This window comes from Arachis ipaensis, chromosome B5, assembly GCF_059453495.1.
Source record: "Arachis ipaensis isolate K30076 ecotype BB chromosome B5, ASM5945349v1, whole genome shotgun sequence".
Lineage (NCBI taxonomy): Eukaryota > Viridiplantae > Streptophyta > Magnoliopsida > Fabales > Fabaceae > Arachis > Arachis ipaensis.
Genome location: NC_142440.1, coordinates 88973615 through 88991310, shown reverse-complemented (window position 1 = coordinate 88991310; position 17696 = coordinate 88973615).

The following is a 17696-nucleotide window of genomic DNA, read 5'->3' as shown; positions in this document are numbered from 1 at the left end:
ACAGATAATATAGTTTCTAACAAAGGAAACAACAGTGTTAGCATCATCAGTACGGGTAGGAACTGCTTCCACCTATTTAGAAACATAATCTACGGCTAATAATATATAAGAGTAACCGCTAGAATTTGGAAATGGACCCATGAAGTCAATGCCCCAGACATCAAAAATTTCATAGAAAAGCATAATCTGTTGAGGCATCTCATCCCTCTTGGATATGTTACCAAATCTTTGGCATGGGGAACAAGATTTACAAAATTTAGCTGCATTTTTAAAAATAGTAGGCCACCAGAATCCACAGTCTAGAATTTTTCTAGCTGTTCTTTGAGGGCCAAAATGTCCTCCACTCTCAGATGAGTGGCAGGCCTCTAAAATAGACTGGAATTCTGATTGAGGCACACACCGTCTAATTACCTGGTTAGCGCCGTACCTCCATAAATATGGATCATCCCAAATATAATATTTGGACTCGCTTTTCAGCTTGTCTCTTTGGAGCTTAGTAAAATTTGGAGGAAAAGTGTGGCTAACTAGATAATTAGCTACAGGTGCATACCAAGGAACTACTTCAGATAATGCTTGTAAGTTATCAAATGGGAAATTATCATTTATAGGAGTGGAGTCACCCTCAATGTGCTCAAGGTGACTCAAGTGGTCTGCCACTAGATTCTGGTTACCACTCCTATCCTTAATTTCTAAATCAAATTCTTGCAGCAGCAGTATCCAACGTATTAGCCTTGGTTTGGACTCCTTTTTAGCTAATAAATATTTTAGAGCTGCATGGTCTGAGTACACTACTACCTTAGTACCAAGTAAATAGGCTCAGAATTTATCCAGAGCAAAAACAATAGCTAGAAGCTCTTTTTCAGTAGTAGTATAATTAGACTGAGCAACATCTAAAGTCTTAGATGCATAAGCAATTACAAAAGGGTCCTTACCTTTGCGCTGAGCCAGCGCTGCTCCTACTGCATGGTTGGAAGCATCACACATGATTTCAAATGGCTGGCTCCAGTCAGGTCCTCTCACAATTGGAGCTTGAGTCAGGGCGGTCTTCATCTTATCAAATGCTTGCATACAACTTTCACTGAACTCGAGCTCAATATCTTTCTACAGCAGTCTGGATAAAGGCAGTGCTACCTTACTGAAGTCCTTAATAAATCTCCTGTAAAAACCTGCGTGGCCAAGGAACGAACGGACTTCCCTCACGGAGGAGGGGTAAGGTAAACTAGAAATAATATCTACCTTTGCTGGATCTACAGAAATGCCAGTATTAGACACAACATGTCCTAGTACAATTCCTTGTTTGACCATAAAGTGACATTTTTCAAAATTTAATACAAGGTTTGTATTAACACATCTATCTAACACTCTAGATAAACTATCCAAGCAAAGGCTAAATGAAGCACCATATATGCTGAAATCATCCATAAAAATCTCCATACAGTTCTCAATCAGATAAGAGAAAAGACTCATCATGCATCTTTGGAAAGTAGCAGATGCATTGCATAAGCCAAAGGGTATTCTCTTATAAGCATAAGTCCCAAAAGGACATGTAAAAGTAGTATTTTCGTGATCTTCAGGAGCTATATGAATTTGAAAGTAGCCTGTATAACCATCTAAAAAACAATAATGAGATTTACCTGACAGGAGATCAATCATTTGATCAATGAATGGCAAGGGGTAATAATCCTTGCGAGTGGCTTGGTTGAGACGCTGACGTCAGGATTTTTGCCAGTAAAGAAGTTCATAAAAACAGTCGCGTTGTAGATATAGTCTCTAAACCGACAGAAATCCCTTTGTACAAACGTTTTGGTTGTCACAAGTAACAAACCCCTTTAAAATTGATAACCGAGTATTTAAACCTCGGGTCGTCTTCTCAAGGAATTGCAGGGAAGTATATTCTTATTATTGGTTATGGAGATTGTAAATTTGGGGTTTTGAGAATAGGGAGCAAGTAATTTAAATTGCAATTAAAATAAATAAACAACTGTAAAATAAACTTTTGGCAAGGTATGAGAAATTGGAAGTCCTAGCCCAGTTATCCTTATCAACAATAATGAAAATTGACTCTTGATTCCACTTAGTTAACCATTACTAGAGCAAGGGAAGGTCAAGTGACTAATTAGTTTGATCTTCAAATCCTAGTTAATCCCTAAGGAAAGATAACTCCTGAGTTACTAATTTCTTAACCAAAGCCAACAATGTAGAAAGCTAAATTAAAATCATAAATATCTGGAATACCTCAAATAAAATACATTCAAAGCAGCAAAATCTAACATGAAAAAGTTCATAAGCCAATTGGGCAACATAAATCAAATACAAATAAAAGCATTAGAGTCAATAAAAATAGAAGCAAAAGTAAATAGAAAGGGACATTGAACCTGGGATCGAGAGTCACTCCTAAAACTAAGAGAAGTCCTAAATCCTAATCCTAAGAGAGTGAGAGGAGAGAACCTCTCTCTCTAAAACTACATCTAAAACATGAAAAGTGAATTATGAGAGCCTCCCATGAATGGATGCATTCCCCCACTTTATAGCCTCTAATCTATGTGTTCTGGGCTGAAAACTGGGTCAAAAGCAGCCCAAAAATCGCCCCCTGTGATTTCTGTCACGTTCAGGTCGCAGAAAGGTGACGCGGCCGCGTCGTCCATGCAGTCGCGCGGATTGGGTGTTGGCCAGGTCACGCGTCCGCGTGACCCACGTGTTTGCGTCGCCTGATGTCAGAACAATTATGGCAAATTATATATCAAATCGAAGCCCCGGACGTTAGCTTTCCAACGCAACTGGAACCGCATCATTTGGACCTCTGTAGCTAATGTTATAGCCGTTTGAGTGCGAAGAGGTCAGGCTGGACAGCTTAGCAATTTCTCCAACTTATTGTATTCCTTCCACTTTTGCATGCTTCCTTTCCATCCTCTGAGCCATTCCTGCCCTATAATCTCTGAAAAAACTTAACACACATATCAAGGCATCTAATGGTAATAAGAGAGGATTAATATTAGCAAATATAAGTCCAAAGAAACATGTTTTCAATCAAAGCACATAATTAGGAAGGCAAATGTAAAACCATGCAAATAGTATGAATAAGTGGGTAAAGAGTTGATGAAAACCACTCAATTAAGCACAAGATAAACCATAAAATAGTGGTTTATCAACCTCCCCACACTTAAACACTAGCATGTCCTCATGCTAAGCTTAAGAGAACTATAAAGATGAAGAGGAATGGTAGGATGTATGAAATGCAACCTATCTATATGAATGCAACTACATGCAAAAAATGTTCCTACCTACTTGGTTAAAAATAAATAAGTTCCCCCAAGACAAACATAAATCAGATTTCACTAATTAAAATTATACAGTAAAAATAAGTAAACTTGTAAGAAGATAGCTCATGAAAGCAGGGAACATAGAATTAAGCACTGAACCCTTATAGGAAGTGTATATGCACTCTAATCTCTCAAGTGTATAGGGTTAATCACTCTACTCTTCTCTAGTCATGCTTTCTAAACTTTGTTCTTCATCTAACCAATCAACAAATATTTAATGTACCAATGCAAACATCATGAGGTCTTTTCAAGATTGTAATGGGGCCAAGGTAAGGGTGAGGGTATATATATAAGGCTAAGTGAGCTAGTGAAGTGAATCCTTGAGTAGTCTAAGATCTCACCTAACATATACATACTCTATTAAAATTATACTTAGCTACCCAAATTTTCCCACTTTTGTATTACATACTCATGTATCAAACTTTTTTTTTTCTTTTGAATTTTGTCCCATGTGCATTGGTTCTTTTTATTTTGCATTTGGGGTAATATATATATATATATATTCTTTTGTATCCCCTTATTTAATTACTTAATATTTTTTTTTCAATGCACATGGTAATTTGATTATTTTGATTTTACCTGAGCATGCTTCCCAAAACTTTTATTTTGAAATATCTTTATTCTTTTTAATTTTCTACCTTTGTTTTTATCATCCATGTTCCCATAAGGTTCCCCACACTTAAACAATACATAATTTCTATCTTAGGCTAACCAAGGATTCAACTTGGGATTTTTATTTTATTTTTCAGCTTAAAGCTAGTAATGTGGTTATTAAAATAAGGAGGGATTTAGAAGCTCAAGGGGGCTAACAAGGGTGATGTAAAAGGTAGGCTAATTTGGGATAAGTGAGCTAGAATCAAACAATGGCCTCAATCATATGCAAGCATGTAAATACACTAAATAATGGACATATAGATTGGAACAAAATATAGATTACAATCATAGGGAAGGAAACACACAAGAATAAAAATTTATGGTTAAATAATGTAACCATGTAAATAAGCTCAAAGTCTCACAGGTTATGTGTTCTTTGGCTCAAAAACCATGTTCCAAATACAACTTCAAACAAGTTTAACACAAAAATTTTCATTTTAAATTAGTGAAATTTTTCAAAAATAGGGTCCTAAAAAGAATTTTATTTCTTTAACCAAGTAGTAACTAAATGCACAGAATCAAATAAACATGCAATCAAATATGCAAAAGCAACAATGAACAAATTAACATTGGTGTTGAAATAGGAAATAACTAACCCATGGAGATCGGTATCGACCTCCCCACACTTAAAGATTGCACCGTCCTCGGTGCATGCTCAGATGTGCAAGTGGATGGGGGTTGTGGTTCCTCAGCTGGGGCTCTTTTTGTTCCTTTCCTTGCTGTTGATTTGGGAATGGCTTTCTCTTTTCCTTTCTTAGTGGCCATCCTAAAAAAGGGAAGAGAAAGTAAATTAAATTCAAAGAGATAGATATAGCAAGGAAGAGAACGGAAAAGGTGTGATGGATGCACATTAAGATATAACTGACATTAACACATGCTCGCGAGTACATGTGAAAAGCCATCAATGGAAAATAGCTAGTGCATATAAGGACAAGTGAATGCAAGGTGTTTATTAGCATGCCGACAAAGGGCATGAGTAGCATAGATCAAGCATTACTCGTAACAAACCATCATGTTTGTATTGACAATTAATTTCAATTAATACAATAGTAAAGGGAGTTTATGAAAAGCAAGCATTGAATAGTATAAAGTAAAATAGAGAAGTGCATAATGCCATATGGGCTTTTTCACAAACACATAGCATGCATAGTAAATAAGCTATTTGAAAGTATTAAATTGAACATGCAAGCATCCTTTAAAAAGTAATATATAATTGTCAAATAATTATGCAACAATCCACAATGACCCAAATAAAATTCCAACACTAATGAAAATAATGCAATGAATGAAAGTATGCAAGTAAGCAAAAGAAAATAAAAGATAAGAAGAATGAGAAGGAAGGAAGGGAAGAAGAAGTAAGTAAGAAAGGAGGGAGGAAAAATTAAGATTGGGGAAGATAAAATATTTTGGCATATTAGGTTAAGGTGTGCGACGCTGGCGATGCGGTCGCGTGGGTGACACGGCCGCGTGGTGCGCAAAAAGGTCAAGCGACGCGGACGCGTGGGTCATGCGATCGGGTGACTCGATTTGTGCTAGTGGCGCGAGTGCAGCCTCGCGCTCGCACAACTCTCTGTTCAAAATCTTATTAGTGCCAAATTTTAAGTGACGCGATCGCATGGGGCATGCGATCGCGTGAGTGGGCTTTAAAGGAATATGACGCGGTCGCGTGGGTCACGCGGCCGCGTGGGAAGGATTATTCGTTCAACACCAATCCAGCACCACTCTCGCACAACTTTCGGGTGTGCACCACTTTGACGTCGAAATCTTGGTCGCGCGGCCGCGTGGGGCACGCAGTCACGTGGGGCACGCGGTCGCGTGGGAGGCCATTATTCCCATATGACACGGTCGCATCAGCAATGCGGTCGCGTGGGACGATTTGTGCCATTGGCACGCCTCCAGCCACGCTCTCGCGTGACTTTTTGTTCGTTTTCTTTTCTTCCCATTGCATTGGTGACGCGGACGCGTCCGTGACGCTGCCGCGTCGCGTGCGTGTTTTTCCATTTTTTTTTATTTTTTTAATGAAATATGCAGATGCAAATGCAGTGCTTAATGTGAATGCTATGCATGATTCCAGGTTCAATGAAAATAAAATAAAGTAAAATAAACAACATGAAATAATTGAAAAAGAACAATCATACCATGGTGGGTTGTCTCCCACCTAGCACTTTTAGTTATAGTCCTTAAGTTGGACATTTGATGAGATTCCTGCTATGGTGGCTTGTGCTTGTACTGATCCAGGAATCCCCACCAATGTTTGTATTTCCAGTAGCCTCCGGGGTCCCAAACTAAGCATGTAAAGCCCTTAAGAAGCTTCAAACAGATTCTTAGGCTCCCAGGGTGACAAATGCCATAACAGGTTCCAGGATCCCAAACTTTACTTTTACACCCGTTTTTGTCTCGATCTGCATTTTTCCAGCCGGGTGAAAGGTGATCTGAATTCTCGCTGTAGCGACCAAACAGCTTCCTAGACCCATTAAGTTGAGCTTTATACCAACCTTTGCGTTTGAACTTAAAGCTTCCTACCATGATGAACCTTGCAGGAAAATTCTTACCACTGGCCATCTTCCTCTTACTCTTAATATCATAAAGAGCTCTAAGTTGACCATCCGTCTCCAATAGCCCATATTCAAGTGGGGTTAGAAAGCTAAGGGATATGAATTTTACCCACTTGAATGTTGTGAAGGATGATGGCAACTTAGGGGGAGGCATCTTTAATGGAATTGCAAGCTCCACTCCCTTGTGCTCTTTTCTGATAACTACCACCTCTTTGCAAGCTTCTTCAATTTCAACCTCTTCCTCTTGGCAGCTCTCTTCCAATTCAATCTCCTCTTCATTGCTTTCCAAGGGCATGGGAAGTTGTGCTTCTTCTTCTTGAATCTCCATCACTTGATCGACCTCTTCCAACTCTTCAACTGTGATATGCCTTGGAGGTTGTACACGCTCCTCAACATCAATTGCAACCGTCTTGGAAGGAGGCTCTATGTTTTGACTTTCCCATGGAGGTTCAGCATCTCCTAAGTCTTCAACCAATTCTTCTTCTTCAATAATCCCGGCTTCCTCTACTTGTTCCAGTACAAAGTCATGCTCCGTACTGTTCACTGGAGTTTCTAGTATCTCCTTCATACTACGTTCTTCATTAGATTGTCCACATGAAGCTATGGGGGTTCCTTGAGTGTCCGAACGTCGGGAAGCTAATTGACTCATTATTGCTTGCCCCAATTGATGAATGGTTGCCTGACATCGATCCACTGTTTCCTTGAGACGATCCTTTGTCTCTTGATGCACTCGGCTTTCATAAATAGGATCATAGTGCTCTTGGATTGATGGATATGGAGATGGTGAATATTAAAGTGGTAACAACCCTAGTTTTTGAAAATCAAATAAAATAGTTATTTGTGATTTATTTTATTTGTTGATAATTTTATTTTAAGAAAATTATTTTACTAAAGGTAACTAAATGGAGTTTCATGATAATTGAAGTTTAAATTAATTAGAATTTTTATATAAACTTTATTAGATATTTAGTATGATTGAAATTATAATTTTGGTAATTGAAAAATAAGAAAGAATTGTATAATTTAATTTAAATAAATTCTATTTTTAATGAATTATGTTATTAATTTGAACTCCTAGAAATTAATTTATTAGAAATGATTAGTTTGATTTTTATAAATGCTTTAAGTTTACGTCAATTAATATTTATGTACCATTTTTATTATAATTAATTATTTTATAAATTGAAATTAAAGTTTCAGAGATAGAAAAATAATAGAGATTTGTATGATTTAATCTAGAAAATTGATATTTGAATTTAAATTGTACTTTACAAAATATAATTAACTTGTTCATTTTATAATGTAAATTAGAAATAATTGAGTGAACTTAGCAATATGTTGATAAATAATGTTCCTAAATATTTTTAAGAGAGTATATTTGATTTTAAAATTATCCTACCCTCCAATTTTATCAAAATTTCTATTCATATCTATCCATATTCTTTTATAAAATCCCTAATTTCTAACACTAATTCCCAAATCAACCTCAGAAACCCTAATTTCCCAAATTGGAAACCCTAACCCTAAATTCCCCATCAGAGACCCTAACCCCCTCCTCTACACCACATAGCCGCAGCCTTACCCTCCCTCAACGCAACAAACACACACGCGCAGAGAGGAGACCGGAGGAAGAGATAGTGCCGGCGGAAGGGAAGAAGAGTGTCGCCGGCCTGGTACCACCGTCACCGCCACCGCCACGTCTTGCCTGCGCCGTTGCCTCCACTGAGCGGTTGCCGTCAAGCGTGAAGGGTAGAAAGGAGAGAGCCTGCGTCCGAGAGAGAAGAGATGTTGTCTGCCATCGCTGTCGCCACCCTGGAGCTCGCCGTCGAGCTGCTTCACAGCGCCGTCCCGTCCACGGAGCCACAAGCTTGCGTTACTGCCGATCCGTCCACAAGCCTCCGTCGAGGAAACATAATCGCGAAGAGAGAGAGATGCAAGAAGAGAAGCCCGCGACCAGCCTTGTCGCCGTCAGCGCTGCGGGTTACCGTCGCCATCCTTGCGAGCTGCCACCGCGTCGCCGTTACTGAGCTGCAGTGCTGCCGTTGTCGCACCCTACTGCTGCTGCGTCTCACCAAGCCGCTGCTAGAGGAAGAAGGCTCGCCAGTTCTACCTCTGCTTCTAGTTTCTGGAATCTGAGAAGAAGCCACCGCCACTGCTGGAACTGTTAGTTTTGTTGCTCTGTCCTTGCTCTAGATCCACTCTGAGCCGTTACCATCGCTCTTTGGCTGACACTAAGGCTTTCCACTGCCACCGGAGCTGCCCAGGACCACCACTATGGCTGCCATAGGAACAGAACGGGTGCCAAAGTCTGACACAATGCCGCTGTTGTCGATTAGAGATGCCAAAACTACCGCTGCTGCTGTGGATTTGGAATACTGGGTGTGTCGTGTTTAAATTCTGCAAATTTCGACACTTTGAGGTAGGGGATTTAACGTTTTTAATTTAGAATGCCTACAAAGTTATTTGGATAAGTGCAAATGGTTAAGAATTTCTTAATTGACATGAATGATTTGAAATGCACTTGAACTTAGTTAGTTGTTGTGATTATTCTGAGCTGTGATTAAATTTAGATGCTGTTGTGAATAATGATTAATTTAGTATAGTTTATTAAATTGAAATATGCCGAGTTAATTATTGAAAAGCTGTGGTATGGATAACTGATGAATTGAGTTTTGATTATTGCTGTGAATGTAATTAGTTTTGTTGTTATGAGAGACTAATTGATAGAAATAAGCTTGGTTTGAGGTTGTGAAATTTGGAGTAAGTTTGATGATGTTTTAGTGCTTCAATTGGATTATTGAATTCAGGTTAAGGCTGCGAATGTCTTTGGGCTTTGTTGTGAGTGTTTGAAGTTGTAATTGATATTGTTTTCTCTGATATGGATGGAATTGAGTTGAATTATAACTGTAGTTGGTGATTGATTTGATGATTGTGCGTACTGTATGTTGTAAGGGATAGAGTAAATGGTGTTACTTTTGTTACTGAGCTTGCTGGTGTGAATTGATGAGTTATTGTGTGTTTGAATGATGATGAGTGTATATGGAAAATTATACTTGGCATAGTGTAGAAAAGAAAAGGTTTGATGATGCTTAAGTACTTGACATCGTGTGAATTATTGATTCTGGGTTCTTGGGCTGTGTTGGCAATGAAGACAATTTTGAATAACTGGAAAGAGGTTAAACGTGTGATTTTGGAAGGGTATAAGTTCAAATGTGGTTTTTGATAAGTAAGGTTGTTGAAAATGCTTAAGGCAGAATTTCTGCATACATGACAGTAGAAAGAATCAATTTCTGGGAGCATCCCAGGTCATATACTTGAATGAAACTATTTTTTCATGAAACTTTACTGTGTTTTGAGCATCTCATAAAAAATTCAGAATTTATTGATGAGTATTTTGGGAGAAATGAATTTTTGAAGATTGATGGTTTCTGCAGAAAATTCTGTTTCTTTACTGCAGAAGCACCAACTTCCAACTCACTTAACTTTCAATTCTGGTAAGTATTTGAGCTGAAACCAACGGAATTTTCAAGCTTCCTGTGTCCACAATCTTCATTTTAAATTTCATGTCAATATCCTATTTAACCAAGTAGATATGTTGAAAAGAGTATGGATAACTCACTGGATTTTGGAAACCGAATTCTAAAAGGCATGGCTGTGTTTCTCACTTCATAACTTTTTCATATGACATGGTATTAATCTGGAATTTATTCAATAAAAAGATAAAAGAGTCTTGTTTGAGGTCGTGAATTTTGAAAGGCATTGGGTGAAAACTGGATTTTTAAGGAATTTATCAAACTTACTACTTGCTGCTGTTTTTCTGCATTTTCTTAGGAAACAATAACAGAATTTTAAGAGAGATGGTACAAGTTTTTATTGTGACCAAATTACCTCAACACCAAGTTTCTTGGAATACTAGTTTATTGAGTTTAATTTTGAAAGAATCCTATGATAAGTGAAAGTTAGTTACGAATTGATGAGGTGAAAGTTGAATTGATGGGTTATGTGGGAATTGTGGGTTATGACCAAACTGTTGGCTATTGTAAATTGTGAATTTTCTGACTAATTTGAGAACCTCTTATTTGGTAGTTGTTGAGGAAAGGGGGAGACTTGTTGAGAAAGAGGGAACCCGTAAGGGTGGCTAAGTCCGAGTTTTAGGGGAGGTGCTGCCGAAATTTTATAAAATTTGAGGTTTTAATTGAGTAGTTATTTTAGAAGATTTGGATTTGAAAAATGATTATTTAAGTTTTATTTGATTACTTCTAATGAGAGGTTATTTTTTGAAAGGTGTTTAATGAAATTAAAATAAATGATTTTCTTGAGTCTTTTGATAGAGGACTAAACTGAAAAATAGTTTTAAAGTTGGCTTGACTCAAGGTTGCTAAAGCAGAGATTATGAACTGAATTGATGATTGAGATTTTTGCGAACGAATGCTTGAGAAAGATAAGAAAGGTTTAAGAAAATATGTTAAGGATTCAAAGGAAAAAGAGAATGGGGAACTGATATATGGATTGTTGAGTTTTAGAAAGGAAAATGAAAAGTGATAAAATACGGGAAAACCCCACGAACTGTTAGTTGTTTAACTACGGGGAAAATCCATGAATTGATAATTGGTAAAATTCGGGAAGTACCCACGAACTGAATGATCATTGATCTCGGGGAAAACCTATAGATTGTTATTTGTTTTATATGCGGGAAAAACCCACGGACTGATAATCATTGATTACAGGAATAACCCATGAATTGTTGTATGTTGATCTCGGGTATAGCCCATGAACTGAAGATCAATGTTTGCTGTGTATTGATCTCGGGTATAACCCACGAACTGAAGATCGCTATGTTATTGTGTATTGATCTCGGGTATAACCCACGAATTGAAGATCTCTGGTTTGTTTGTGAATTGATCTCGGGGATGCCCACGAACTGAGGATCACTATTTCCCCTTGTGCGTATATTATGGGGTTGGGCTTTGCGCCGACTGCCGGTAGTCACGAAAGAGTGGTATTCTTACCACCGACATATATGCACTAAGGACACAAAGGGAAGCCATATCTTGGACTTGTTCCTAGGTAATGTCGGGCTGCAGGGTGTAAACCGACACGTGAGCTCATGGCCTGCTTAGGACAGACATGCATCATATTGTTTGTGCATTTGCATTTGGTTGTGTTTGCTTGTTTTGCTTATCTGTGGTTGTGTTATTGTGATTTACTGGTATGTTGAACTGAATCTCTTGTTTGTACTATTAGTTAGTGAAAGTGTTAAAGTGATTAAGAATCGACTTTTGATTGATAATTAATTATGTGGTTGAAAGATGGTTAATGTGACTAGTTTTATATTTAAAATTTGTTGAGTTTAGCGATTTTGAAAGGCGTAATTAATTAGCTAAAGTAAAACCAAGAGCATTTTTCAAAAAAAGTTCTGATAAAGATATAGTTTCCAGGGATATGTTAATTATTTGCATTCTATTTCATTACTTTTACGGCATTCCCATTCCCTACTGAGAACGTGTGGTTTATTCTCACCCCAAAATCTTCCACCCTTTTAGTGACACAGGTTCGAAGACTCAGTTTGAAGCTGCGGGCAATTCTAGAATTTATTTACGAGTTAAGTTTATGACTTGAGATTCTTTCATAGAATTCCCTCGCCCATACTGCTTAAGGTTTTTATTTTATGCAGAGGGATAGGAGTAGTACCTGAATTTTATTTAAATTCTTTTGTATAATATTACTATTATTAATAATTATGTGATTATTATTACTTGGTGATGTTTGCTATATGATTTTAATTAATAAAAACAAAAAATTTTCTGGTATTTTTACTAAAATTGAATCGTGATATCGAACTAAAGGCTTAATAGTAAATAGTTAATAAGGAAAACAGGTCAGTAACGCCTTACTTTTGGTACGATCATGACGTATTGGAAGTTGGGTCGTTACAGAAGTGGTGGTTCTTGTGAGTAATTGGGTTGGAATTGAGGTGGTTCTATATATGGTTCATATGGCTTATAAGGTGGTTGGTATGGTGGTTGAGGGTTGGGGTTATATGGAGGTGAATGGCGGAAAGGGGCTTGTGAGTGTGGTGGTCCAAAGTTATGTTGAGGGAATGGTTCATAGGCATATGGTGGTGGTTGTTGATAGTCCATTGGAGGTGGTTGTTGCCATGAGGGTTGATCAAACCCTTGTGGCTCCTCCCATCTTTGATTGTTCCAACTTTGATGCCTATTTTCATTATAGTTTCCATTCCTTACAACAACATTGGAACCAAACTTGAAACCAAAGGGGTGAGAATTCATAGTAATTAATAAAAATTAAAAACAAAAATAAATAAACAAGCAAAAGAAATTTTTTTTTAAATATTTACAATAACCAATAATAAGGCACACGTTTGCAATTCCCCGGCAACGGCACCATTTTGACGTCAGGATTTTTGCCAGTAAAGAAGTTCATAAAAACAGTGGCGTTGTAGATATAGTCTCTAAACCGACAGAAATCCCTTCGTACAAACGTTTTGGTTGTCACAAGTAACAAACCCCTTTAAAATTGATAACCGAGTATTTAAACCTCGGGTTGTCTTCTCAAGGAATTGCAGGGAAGTATGTTCTTATTATTGGTTATGGAGATTGTAAATTTGGGGTTTTGAGAATAGGGAGCAAGTAATTTAAATTGCAATTAAAATAAATAAATAACTGTAAAATAAAATTTTGGCAAGGTATGAGAAATTGGAAGTCCTAGCCCAGTTATCCTTATCAACAATAATGAAAATTGACTCTTGATTCCACTTAGTTAACCTTTACTAGAGCAAGGGAAGGTCAAGTGACTAATTAGTTTGATCTTCAAATCCTAGTTAATCCCTAAGAAAAGATTGGGATTATCGATGTTCAGTTCAATTAGCAAAGATAACAATTATCACTTATGTTGAGTTAAGATGACTCCTGAGTTACTAATTTCTTAACCAAAGCCAAGAATGTAGAAAGCTAAATTAAAATCATAAATATCTGGAATACCTCAAATAAATACATTCAAAGCAGTAAAATTTAACATGGAAAAGTTCATAAGCCAATTGGGCAACATAAATCAAATACAAATAAAAGCATTAGACTCAATAAAAATAGAAGCGAAAGTAAATAGAAAGGGACATTGAACCTGGGATCGAGAGTCACTCCTAAAACTAAGAGATGTCCTAAATTCTAATCCTAGGAGAGCGAGAGGAGAGAACCTCTCTCTCTAAAACTACATCTAAAACATGAAAAGTGAATTATGAGAGCCTCCCATGATGGATGCATTCCCCCACTTTATAGCCTCTAATCAGTGTGTTCTGGGCTGAAAACTGGGTCAAAAGCAGCCCAGAAATCGCCCCGTGCAATTTCTGTTACGTTCAGGTTGCGGAAAGGTGACGCGGCCGCGTCGTCCATGCGGCCGCGCGGATTGGGTGTTGGCTAGGTCACGCGTCCGCGTGACCCACGCGTTCGCGTCACCTGGCGTCGAGGCAACTATGGCAAATTATATATCAAATCGAAGCCCCGGACGTTAGCTTTCCAACGCAACTGAAACCGCGTCATTTGGACCTCTGTAGCTAAAGTTATAGCCGTTTGAGTGCGAAGAGGTCAGGCTGGATAGCTTAGCAATTTCTCCAACTTATTGTATTCCTTCCACTTTTGCATGCTTCCTTTCCATCCTCTGAGCCATTCCTGCCCTATAATCTCTGAAAACACTTAACACACATATCAAGGCATCTAATGGTAATAAGAGAGGATTAATATTAGCAAATATAAGTCCAAAAAAACATGTTTTCAATCAAAGCACATAATTAGGAAGGCAAATGTAAAACCATGCAAATAGTATGAATAAGTGGGTAAAGAGTTGATGAAAATCACTCAATTGAGTACAAGATAAACCATAAAATAGTGGTTTATCAGACGCCTATAGTCAATGCAAACTCTCCATGAATTCTTCACTCTAGTTATCAGAAGCTCTCTATGCTCATTCTTTATTGTTGTGACTCTAGACTTCTTGGGCACTACTTGTACTGGGCTGACCCATTCACTATCTGAAATCGGGTAAATATTATTTGCTTCAAGTAGCCTGGTCACTTCCTTCTTGACAACTTCTAAGATGGTGGGATTCAATCTTCTTTGAGGCTGACGGACAGGCTTTGCTCCCTCTTCTAAGAATATTCTGTTTTCACAAACTTGGGGGCTAATACTTACTATATCTGCCAAGCTCCATCCAATTGCTTTCTTATATTTTCTCAACACACTGAGTAGTTGTTCTTCTTGTTGAGAAGTGAGTTTCCTTGCAATGATAACTGGGAACTTCTACTTGTCCTCAAGGTAAGCATACTTGAGGTGTGGAGGAAGGGGCTTTTACTCTAATTTTTGCTCATAGCTAGGCTCTAGATCATCTGGGGCTGGTAATAATGGTAAAGTCTTCTCATGGTTTTTAGAAAGTGTCCCCACACTTGGACCTTGCTCCATATACTTCTCTTCTAATTCTTCTTGGTGAACTTCAGCTACAGTTTCATCAATAATGTCGCATTGGAAGATAGAATGATCTTCTGGAGGATGCTTCATAGCTTCATTTAAACTGAAACTCACTGTTCTGCCATCTATCTCAAAGGAGTAAGTTCCTGAGAATGCATCCAGCTTGAACTTTGAAGTCTTCAGGAATGGTCTTCCAAGCAGGATTAATGATGGTCTTCCTGAGTCATTGATGAGAGGAACTTTTGCGTGGTCTAGAAATTTTGCGAATAAATCCTCGTTGCAAGTATAGTTTCTAAACCTTCAAAAGTCCTTTCATACAAACGTTGTGGTTGTCACAAGTAACAAACCCCTTAAAATTGATAACTGAGTATTTAAACCTCGGGTCATCTTCTCGAGGAACTACAGGGAAGTATGTTCTTATTATTGGTTATGGAGATTGTAAATTGGGGTTTCAAGAATAAGGAACAAGTAACTTAATGGCGGGTAAATTAAATGGCAATTAAAATAAATAAATAGCTGCAAAGCAAACTTTTGGCAAGGTATGAGAAATTGGAAGTCCAGACTTAGTTATTCTTATCAATAATAATGAAAGTTGAATCTTAATTTCACTTAGTCAACCTTTACTAAAGTAAAGGAAAGTCAAGGGACTAATTAGTTTGATCTTCGAATCCTATTTATTTCCTTAGAAATGGTTGGGATTATTGAAGCTCAGTTCAATTAGCAAAGATAACAGTTATCAATTATGTTGAGATAAGATAACTCCTGAGTTACTGCTTTCTTAACCAAGACCAAAAGAGGAAAAAAAGTAAATTTGCTGGGATAAAAATGCCTTCAGATGTAAAGCAACAATAACATAAATTAAAGAAAGCAATCATGAATTGAAATACGTCAAATAACATTAATAAGGGAAATTATAATCTAACATGAAGAGTTCATAAACTAGATTGGAAGAATAAATAAAAATAAAGAACCTGGGATTGAGAGTCACTCCTAAAACTAAGAGAAGTCCTAAATCCTAAGAGAGAGAGGAGAGAACCTCCCTCAAAACTAGATCTAAAACATGGGAAATAACTAAATTGGCAAGCTCTCTTGAATGGATGCGTTCCCACAATTTATAACCTCTGGTCTATGCCTTCTGGACTTGGATTGGGCCAAAAAGGGCTTCAGAAATCGCTGGAAGTGTTTTCTGCAATTTCTGGTGCGTGGCCTCTATCACGCGTCCGCGTGGGTCACGCGGTCGCGTCATTCGGAGCTTTCCTTGTCTCGCGGTCGCGTCAGTCATGCTACCGCGTCATATTCGTTCTGCTTAAGGTGCGCGGTCGCGTTAGTCATGCGGCCGCGTCGCTGTTGATTCGCGCTTGGCACGCGATCGCGTCATCCATGCGATCGCGTGGATGCCAGTTTCTTCAGAACTCCGTTTTGCATTTTCCTTCCATTTTTATATGTTTTTTTTCCATCCTTTAAGTCATTCCTGCCTTAGAAGATCTGAAACTACTCAACACACTAATCACGGCATCGAATGGAAAGAAAGGTAATTAAAATAATTAATTTTAAAGCATAGAAAACATGCTTTTCACATATATCACATAGTAAGGAAGGAGAAGAAAAACCATGCAATTAATATGAATAAGTGGGTGAAGGATTGAATAAATCACTCAAACTAAGCACAAAATATATCATAAAATATGGGTTTATCAGTCATTAGGGGGCATTTCCAGGATATAAAAATCAATGGTACAGCTAACCATACATGGACCTGGATCACTACATTTTTCAGGTATTCCCCCATTAAAGCAGATATAGAACTACCTAAAGGAATAGTTTCCAATTCATTAATTTTATCTTTATGTATGCACAAATCCTTTAGAAACTTTGCGTATTTAGGTACCTGTTGAATAACATCAAAAAGGGGAACAGTTACCTCGACCTTTTTGAATATTTCTACCATTTTGGGATCAAGTTCCATCTGCTTTCTGGGCTTCCTTGCAAGCTGTGGAAATGGGATAGGAGGGGCGCGATTTGTAGCTTCAGCATCCCTTGGGGCTTCATTCTGTGGTTGAACTTCTTCTTCTTCAACTATGTCTTGTACGTCCTCTTCCTCTTCAGCATCTTCCACTTCCACCACATCCTCTGCTGGCACATTTTCTGGTGGGTTTGGCTCCTCATGGTTCCTCTCCTGTAATGTAGTTCCTGACCTTAAAGTGATGGCGTTGATGCCATCTTTGGGATTAGGCAGTGGTTGAGAAGGAATTCCACTAGAGCTTGAAGGTTGATGTGTGGAATTAAGTGAAGAATCCATCCGGGAGATGAGAGCTTGTAAAGTGGCAATCAAGCCATTCAGACCAGAGTTCAGCTGCGCCTGCAAGTCTTGTTGTCCTTGCGCAAGAGAACGGAGCATCTCGTCATTTGATGAGGAATTAGAATAAGAAGTTTGAGAAACTTGTTGTTGGGGTTGCTGGGGTCCTTGTGATTGTCTTAGGTGGGGTGCTCTGTAAGGTTGATTCTGATTCTGCTGTCTATTGTTGTTGTTGTTATTCCACCTCTGGTTTTTATTATTGTCTCTTCCTCCTCTATTAAAGTTATCCCTCCATCCATGGTTAGAATTATCTCTCTAGCCTTGGTTGGAGTTGTCTTGCCATCCATGGTTATTGTTGCCACCTTGGTTGTAGTTGCCGCCTTGTTGATTGTAT